This window comes from Pinus tabuliformis, chromosome 3_1, assembly GCF_031772625.1.
Source record: "Pinus tabuliformis cultivar Carrire ecotype Pingquan chromosome 3_1, CPIR1, whole genome shotgun sequence".
In the NCBI taxonomy this organism is placed as follows: domain Eukaryota; kingdom Viridiplantae; phylum Streptophyta; class Pinopsida; order Pinales; family Pinaceae; genus Pinus; species Pinus tabuliformis.
The window spans coordinates 474,542,616-474,552,373 of record NC_142301.1 but is presented as its reverse complement, the minus strand read 5'-3'; positions in this window follow the sequence as shown (position 1 = coordinate 474,552,373).

Below are 9,758 nucleotides of genomic sequence, written 5' to 3'. Positions count from 1 at the left end.
ATTTCTTCTTCATCTGCTTTATGTATTCTGCCCTTTTCTGTGAAGATTCACAATAAATGCTCCCAGCTTCTTGACAAACCCCTTGCTAAATAGATTATCCCAAGAGCTAGCTGCCAACATAGTTGCATAACTTTCCCTGTTGTCTTTTAAGGCCTCACATTATAAAATGGAACGTTTTTCTATTTCCACTTTTCCTAAAGAACAAAAAATGCATACTCTTTCCTCCCACAGTTCTTTTGGCCTTTTCCAGCGCCTTGTTTCATTACAGAGTTGATGAGAATTAGTCCTTAACTGAGCAATAAGAATTTTGGCTCTCCAAGAGATATTGGCCTCTATGTATGCTTTTGGTTGATGACTATGAGTAGGATTAAACACTTCAATATAGTACTTTTTCTTTCTTCCTAGCTCCTTATCCCAAGTATGCTTGTGGAACTTTTCCATAACAAAATATTTTATCTCTTTGTTGTTTATGGGACACACGTTCAAGCACATACCCCATTTACTAAACCATTTGTTATTTTGCTGCATCCAAGTTTTTTTGTTTTTGTTTTTGTTTGATTGTTTATTTGTTTTTTTTGTTGTTGCACAATCTGTCATTAAAGAAAACCTTAGGCCTTCTACCCTCTTCCATTTGCTCATTTTTTTTAAATACCTTATGACTCACATCATAACAATTTCTTCAATAGGAGAAATCCCTGTTTCAATTAACAAGATAACATAAGGAATTGCACTTTTAATACTGAATTTGTTTGTAATCAAACGCTTCTGAACTTTCTCAATTTGTCTCCACTACATGTCGGATGTACTGCTGGCCCATAGTTCACAACCATAGAGAATCACCAAAATCACTAGAAGCCCAAAAAGAGTTTGAGTGGTTTTCCAGTCCCATAACTCTGCCTCTCTACACCTATTTTTAAAATCATAAAATGATTTCCAACCGCCAAATGTTATTTTCTTTCTACAACCATCCCAACTTAAATTTTTGTTGAAGTCAATGCCGAGGTATTTGTAATACAAAACTTCTTCCAGAATGTTGCCTTCAAAGTAGAACTTATGTTGGTTATGTTTTCTTTTCTTAGAGAAAACCACTACTTTTGTTTTGCTAATGTTGACTTGCATCCCCACACTTCTACAAAAATGCTCAAGGGATAGTAAGTGCTATTGCAAACCAAGAGCTAATTTATCAATCAGAATAAGTTCATCTGCATACAAAAGAATCCTTATAAAAAACTTGCCCAAATAGATACCATCACCCCCTTGTGAATTTAACCACTCCTCAAGCTTGTCGATATATAAACCAAAAAGGGTAGGAGACAGTGGGCAAACTTTATTGACCTCGATATTGCTCCTAAAACTTTCAGAGATGCCTCGTGAAGTTCAAATTTCGATTTTCACCTCTTCATACAGCATATGCACAATTGCTGTCAAATATCTAGGAATCCCAAGTTCCTCCATTCTGTGCCAAAACTTATCCCCAGGAACCGAGTCAAACACATTTCTGAAATCAATAAAGAAAAAAAAGACGTCTTCCTTTTTCTCCCAAACTTTTTCAATGATGTACCTTAAATTTATACAATGATCAACTATGGAATGCTTAGGTCTAAAACCTGCTTTCCATTTAGCACACTTATCTCTTTCTTCTGCCCACTTGCTAATTTTATTTTATAGCATGCTTCCAAATAGATTTGGAAACAAAGGGTTTTATCATGATGGTCCTATAATTGGAGGTATTATTGATGTCACTGCTCTTGAAAAAAGGTATTTCCAGGCTATTTGTCCAATATGTGGGGAGCCCTTGTTGTAGGATGTTGCTGAAAATTTTTGTAATGTGAGGTGCAAGGATCTTTGAGCCCCACTTTAGATATTTTGCTTGGAGTTCAACGGAGTCTTTTTCTTTTCCAACACCCAACTTCTTGATACCCATCTCTACCTCTTGCACCGTGAAGAGTTCAGTATCAGTGTTGACCAAGGGGGGATGGTCAACCTTGGAATCCTTCTCTTAGAGTTGTCTTGCATAGTCGAACCATTTAGAAGCTGTAATACTATTTCCAGTTTGTATCTTTTTTGGTTGGAGCTCCTTCCAAAATAATTTGGGATTATTTTTCCCAAGGAAGATTAGTTCTTCCCTCCTTGAAACTGTGAAATTGACCTTTTTCTTGCTTAATAATTGCTTGCAAGCTTTGAGATTTATGTTATCTTTGTTTAACTCTTTCCATATTCTCCTTGCCTTTTTGCATTCCTCATCAAACCAAGCATTAACCGAGAAGCAATTTGTTTCAGACTTCTTAATTTTTTCTCTTTTTCACTTTGCAAGTGCACATTGAAATAAATGTGTTAATTCATGACTATTAAGGTTGTGAATTGTGATTTTCTCCTTCTCGAAGAGCCTCTCTATCGTCATTTTGAAGGTAATACAATTTTCTGGAGTCAAAATAATTCTGCCGTGTAGGAGGTTTTGTTGGACATGCTGAATTTTTGAATCTGCTTTTTTCTTTCCAGTCCAAGAGAAACATAAATAAATTGGCTTGTGATCTAATTTTAACTCCCACAACTGATCTCCAATCAAAACTTCATTTTCTCATACAAACCGTGCGAGCAAATTAGATAATTTACTACACTTGCTCCATTATAAGTATGGCAAGTGAAATTATCGGACTTTGCCCATCTAGTCAAGCCATTACAAATGACTAAGTCAAAGGCCCCACATAGAGTAAGCAATTTTTCACCAAATAGATAACAACCCTTATCATCTGAAATTCTTTCCCACTGATGAATACCCTCTTTTGTAAGCCAAATAGGGTTGCAATTATCTTTACAACAAATAATGCTAGCTTGCTCACTTACAACCCTAACATTGAAATCACCCACTATAAGGACTTCACCTAGCTGCGAATATGTTGCAATATTTGCGTTTAAGGTTGCAAATGGATCTTTTTGGTCAAGTCCTCTACCTTTGTAGATTTTTTAAACTTGTGGCGCAAAATAGCATGCTGCAATTATGATGTGGTTTCCATTTTATGATATTTTAAACCAAATGAATTGCTTATTTGAGTCTTCTTTTTCTAACTGAATGAGACAACCTTCTTTCTCCCTTACTAAAACCATGATACCCTGTGCCCTTTTCCCTTCCCTGCTACCTTGTTCCACACTGCCATCTTCCAGTATCCTTCAAACATAGGTGTCTTGCACCCTTCATGCTCATGTGTTTCTATGAGGAAAATTATGTCTCTATCATCCGCAATAGGCCCTAACCCAGGTCCTCATCTCCATGGGTAGCCTCTATAGTTCCAACAAACTAATCTTAAGGAAACTTGGGTATGAATTGATTGCTATTTATTTTGACATGAAAAACTCACATTTGAGTCTTTGTCCATGCTTTCCCATACTGACCTTGCTTCCCGATTTCCTGTTGAAGAGTTTGTTGCCTCTTGTTTATTACCATCTTGCTACTCTGTTTTGGAAGGAGGTCCAAATCACGCTATCACAACTTTGCCTTTATAAGTTCATGCTCTCTTGCCTTCATCTCTTGCTTCCCTAACCTTTAACATTTCATCCCTCCTTTTCCTCCTATTGATTTTGTGCGTGGGGTCGTGATTGTTGGTTGGACTCAGTTGTGTAGTCGATATTGGAAGGGCCTCGAACCTTGACTACTATTGGTTTGGACAAAGAACCTTGTGCGGTGATTGGACCCTGAGTTTGTTTGAAAGTTATTATTATATATATTATTTTGGGTATAGAAATCCCTTGGAGGGATCTCCCACTGCAAGGTTTGGATTTTTCCGTTTGATTGGAGGTTTCCATCTTTTCTGGAGACGAGTATAAAACTAGAGAATTCCACCATTTCCTTTGTGTCACTTTTGGTGTGTCTTGGATCTAGTCTGATGCAAATATGATAAGACAAGAGGGAAGTGATCATTCAATGGAGCCTTACAACTCCATCAATTACTAGACATGCACAAGTGCTAGATTTTACTTTTTGACTTGAAATTGGATTTGTAACCATAACTTAGTACAATCTAGAATTCCATGGGGATTAAGTAAACTATGCAATTTTTAGGACATCTACTCTGTGCGTTGAAGATAAAAAATATCACTATTGTAATATATTTCTATGTTGCATGATACTCTACGGTGCAAGGGAATTGATAACCAAGGGGAGAAAATTATCCAGTAACATCCATAATGAGGTATTGAAAACAAATGTTAAAGACTAGTACCATGTTGATTTGGCATAGGCAAGTAACAAAGAAAATTTCTTAGATTTTCTTTTTTGTGATCGAAGTGGCATTTGGGTTAAATAATTCCAAGACATTTTATGCAATTGTCAAGAGGGAGGTCACCCAGAATCAATGACCAAGAAAACACAACATTTTTGGGATTAATTGAGCCACTTGTACAACTTGAGTGGGCATAATGGTTAGGAATATGTGTCCTATAAGAGGTCATAGGTTAAAATCCATAAGGGGGTCAGAGCATGCACACCTCTGCATAATTTAGTAGTCAAATTACTGCATGGAGGTAGGTCCCTTGTCCCACAAACAAGAGGGTATCATACACCAATTTGGTGTCTGACTTGGCTATGACCATAAAATTATATTATTATTATTCATTGAAGGGTTTTAGATCCATTCCACTTTCAATCATTTTACAATTCCTTTGGGCCACAATACCCATTATGAGGAATGAGTCATTAATAATAAAACAACTTCCTAATCATAGCTTTGTTAGTGCTCATGACACTATGTTCATATTTGAATGTTCATGACTTCTATTGGTGAGACTTGTGTTTGTAGAGGTCCCTTGCATGAGAATTTCCCTTTCGAAAGAGCTGTCTTGCTTAAAACCAAGATAAATCCACCAAATATTTCCCTACAAAAAATTTCTAGGGAGACTACAAAATGGAATGAACATCATGTTGATTTTACAATTACATTAGATACAAGCACTTATGAAACTGATAATTACTTCCAATGGTATAATGATTATATTTGACACTTCTAGTTAATGATTAAGCAATTATACTTAAGAAATTCAACAACAAATGAAGTAGGGTAGTAGAGATCAAAATGAAACAATGATACACAAGAACAACACAAGATTTACCCAGGGAAAACCCAATTGGGGGAAAGCCCAACAAATATTCCATTAGATAAATTCTTCAATTCATCAAGAGATAAAAATGATATTTCCTAATCAAAGTAAAGTCAAACAAACTTGAAAGAGATCCATAGTCAAACCTGGCCAAAGTGTCTTCTCATCAAGTCAAGATACTGCTCAATATAATTGGCCCAATTTTATTTGATAGAGATGGATTTCAACCTCCTCTTGAACCCCAGAAAAAGTTAGACCTACTTTCAGACATGCCGAAAAACTTGTCACACCTGCGAAGTCAATAAAGAGAGAAAGACATACATGTGAGGTCAAACTTGTAGATAGAAGGTTCTCAAATTGTCTTCATCCTTCTTGTCCTTTTACTTCTTCACTTGTATTATAATATGTCTTGTTCTTGTGTGGTCGAATGGTTCCAAGAGGAGGAGGTCGAATGACAAATATATATCTTTCGTAGGAGGCCGAATGGGTGCCACAATAGGGCCAGGCTGACTTGATCAATTGGAGGGACAAATTGACATTTTAGATGTCCAAATATTAAAATTAAAATTAAAATTAAAAATTAAAATTTTCTCTTTTAGAAATATGACATTAAGAACATGTCATTATTAATTAATACATAAATTTGAAGGAATAAAGCATTAAAATATGACGACCGACCATAACTACAAAAATCCAACACATCGGATGATAAACCAATGTGTCAAGGATCTCCTTAGCATAAATGTTTCCATTGAATGACTTCAATGTGGATTTTAATATTATGGGTGATAAAGATATGTTGGATATCAACCTTGGAGGAGTAAGTAGTAAATTTGGAAGTTGGGATTCATCCAATTTTTTGGCTTAATGGAGCTCCATGAAGAATACAATTATGTAGGAGAAACTTCTAAAGTTCTTTTCCATCCATCACTTTGATATCCAATTTAGCACACATGGAATATTTTTGTTGAGTAGATCTAATCATCCCTAATGTTTTTCCAATTCTTTATATTTTAATGTAGTTCCGAGTGGCCTTGTGAAAGCTCCCTTTCTCATAGAGGCTAACTAAGAGAAAGTCATGCAAGAGCTTCTTCGATGGTTGATAAGTAGGATGAGAAATGACTCAACATGATGAATAATAAACATGTGTTGCAACATGACTTTAGTGCATATTTGGAATCTTGTTGCTAAGCCTATAAAAAGTTTGTCCACATACTTAGATATCCCTTAGAGAAAATACATCGTACAAAACCTTCAGTGAAGCCTGAACGGCAAAAGGGATGGAATTAAATACATTACCAAGCCAAATATAAGGAAAAACCTAATCCATAAACCACTCATGTGATTCATAAACTAATGTGGATATTCCATTGGACAAGTTGTCACAACAAATCTAATAAAAAATTACTAAATTTCAAAATCTATATAATTATGAGGGTTAATTCTTCTTTAGGTTCCTCAATTATTATGTTAATGTTTTTTTTTTAGCATGTGATATAGAAAAATGAAAAAAGTAAATAACAGATAGATAAGTCACTCAAAAACCATATTAACACTAATATATGACTTGGGAAACCCTTTCGGGAGAAAACCCAGTTGTAATGTGAGGTCACTTTGCTCTCTCTTTTTATGAATGGAAATGCCGCAAATACAAAGAATTGACACATATGGCCTGTAAGTTTCTACAAAATATAAACCCTCTCTGTTTTCCCCTCTCTCTATCCAGTCTTATCCACTTTACTCATGTACGGAATAAACTTAGCATGAGTAGAATAAAACCCCTTTTCCCTCTAGTGGCCTGGTTATAAAATACCTTGATAGCCCACTAGTAGTTAATTTTGACTTGGACTCTTAATTATAATTACAATATTGACCCTTCTAGAGTCTTATTCATCATTTCATGTTGCTATCCCCTCTTCCATGAGTAATGGGTCTAATGTGATGTCCTCTCAAATCATGGCAGCGAAAACAAGAAGGTTAAATTCTAGGTGGCATAACCTTTGGATATGGTCTATGTTTGAGGTCTTTTTGTGATATTCAAAAGCTATCTAAGTGTAGAACAATCATAGGGGATCCAGTGTAAGCGAAAGTTTTTTTAACCTAAAAAACTTTAGGAAATGCCTCAAGTTTCCTTTGGAAGGTTTAAAACCCTAATGTGCCAAACTAGGACCTATCAGTGAAAATGGTACCATGCATTGATTTCTCCATTTTTTCCACTATGAAAGCATCAAGATGGGTGAAAAGTAATATAATGATCTAATCCAGATCGTCAAGAGTGAATCCTTTGGAATGCTAATAATATTGGGTTTTCATTACATATAACTTAGAGCTAAAGGTTACTTAAAATATATGAATGCATCTTGAATCGTTCTCCATAGATTTTCTAGTATATAGATAGGTCAGAAGTGGGTCTTAGTTTTAGATGTATGAGGGTAAATAGAGGAATTAATGGAACCAAATATCACCGAAATTCTAAAATAACTTTATCATAAATGCACTATAGATATGTAGGTTTAGTTTCCGCATGAGAGTGCAGATGCCAAATAGAAGTGCTAAAAATAGAAATACACAAGTGTGCCCCAAAGAAAAATGCCAATCAGAAGAGAAAAATGTCAAAATAAAGTGTTGTTAGGCTTATAAATCTTGGAATGAGGAATATCACAAGATGATATGATATAAATGAGAGTTTAATTTGTGTATATACACAAAATTTATGTGAGGGTGTTTTTTCAAGCTCGAGGCATCCCTTTTAGTGGGGGTTATGGACCCAAAAAAGAAAGGCACAAGCCTAAAGAGGGTTATTGTAATGAAATACATAGTGACATTAAGAGGGGTGGTGGGTGAATCAATATTACTTCAATTTAACTTCTTTTCACTTAAAATAGAATGCACACCACCACATCAATCATTAACACTATGTTGAAGAAAAACATTAATATTTAAGCTAAAATTGAGAGAAAACTTGTAATGGTTGTCTAATTTTCTTCAATTTGTTACAATCTTATACGAAACTACATGTGAGGACACCAATCATTTGTAAGCACCAACTTAGTAACAATGTTGCAGGCTTCATCCAACTAAAAGGATGAGGACACATCCTCTGTAAACACCAATTTACCGCTGCTCAGGCTCCAACCTTTTGTATAGATGAAAACACTCCTCTTTTGCAATTCAATTCAGTCTAGCACTTTGCTATACATTGTTCAATTTTCATTATTTACATTTTTTTCTTCTATTCATAAATAAATCTCCCCACTTCACAATTTATACCCAACATCGTGCTTGCTATTCCAACACTTAGTTAGCATTTACAACCCTCATAATTCTATTTTCACTTATCTTCAAGATGTCCAATATACCTATGGGCTATATAGACTAGGGCTTGACCTTTTCCAGAAATAAACAATGATAAAAACACAAAAAATACAAGAAAATATCCGCAAAAATCACCTTTGCAGATCTTCCTTAACAACTCAACATCCCACAAAACTATATAACTTGGCCTCCTCAACAAAACTCGACCTCTAATAGAAATTTCCCTCCAAAACTCAGGCAGTGACACATTATCTTCTTCTTGACTTTAGTTTCACTTCTTCTCTTTTTGGTTCACAAGGTGTGAACCCTTGTTTCGTTGCCCTCTTACTTCGCTAAATACTTCTAGAATAGATCTAAATTACTTCTGATTGATGGCTAACCTCACTTCCACATATTTTTTATTTATAGGCTTTTGGGCATCTAGGGCAGGGCCAACTTATGGGCCGAATTTTGAAAAAATAGGGTGTTTACGCACACACACATTCAAAAATCCATTTCTACTCAATTGTGAGGAGTTAGGAGGCATGCCACATATCATTGGAAAGATATAAAAATATGCTATTTGACTATGTAACCTTCTCTTTCATTTGGATATCCTTTGACATCAATAAAAATAATTTTCAACATATTGAACCTGCATATCAAGTTTCTATTTCATGTCTAAGGTTCAGAGCTTGGGTGGTTTGGAAGTCTCTTTGTTCTCCTCTCCACGTGGGTTCAATTCCCATAAGTGGCACATTGGCTGCTTGTGATAAGGCTCGAAGGGTAGACACCGCTTGGGATAGTGGTCCACTTCAATGTGCCTAAGGATACCTCAACCCTTGCCAAGTCACAATTTATTGGTATATCTCTCTTTTAGGTTGTTGGATATACTTCTGGGTTATAATGGTAGATATTGAGCCTATCCTAAATCATTCCAATGAATTATCATTTCCCATAGTTAGATAAATTGTATTACATAAAAAAACTCTAGATATGGTTTAAAGGTTATAAAGAGATATTAAATAATACCACACTTCTATATTATGAATACTTGGTGCATTTATTACAATGGAGTTTACCTCTTTATATAAGATTTATTTCTCATCAAGTCGTTCTCCACTTATGAATGTGGGATAGTCAACTTTAGACAAGAAGTGAACAACGGATAATAACCTATATCAACTTCAAGCCTTACAACCTAACACCCCCTCCTAAGGGTTACATGTTGAAAGTGAAAACAAAATAATTGGAGATAAAACATGCTCGCTGAAAAATAAAACATTAGAACCAAACATTTTTCAACAAATTATATTTTGGAAAAATAGAGATTGAACCAAGTACAACTCCATCATGATGCTTCTAACCATTGT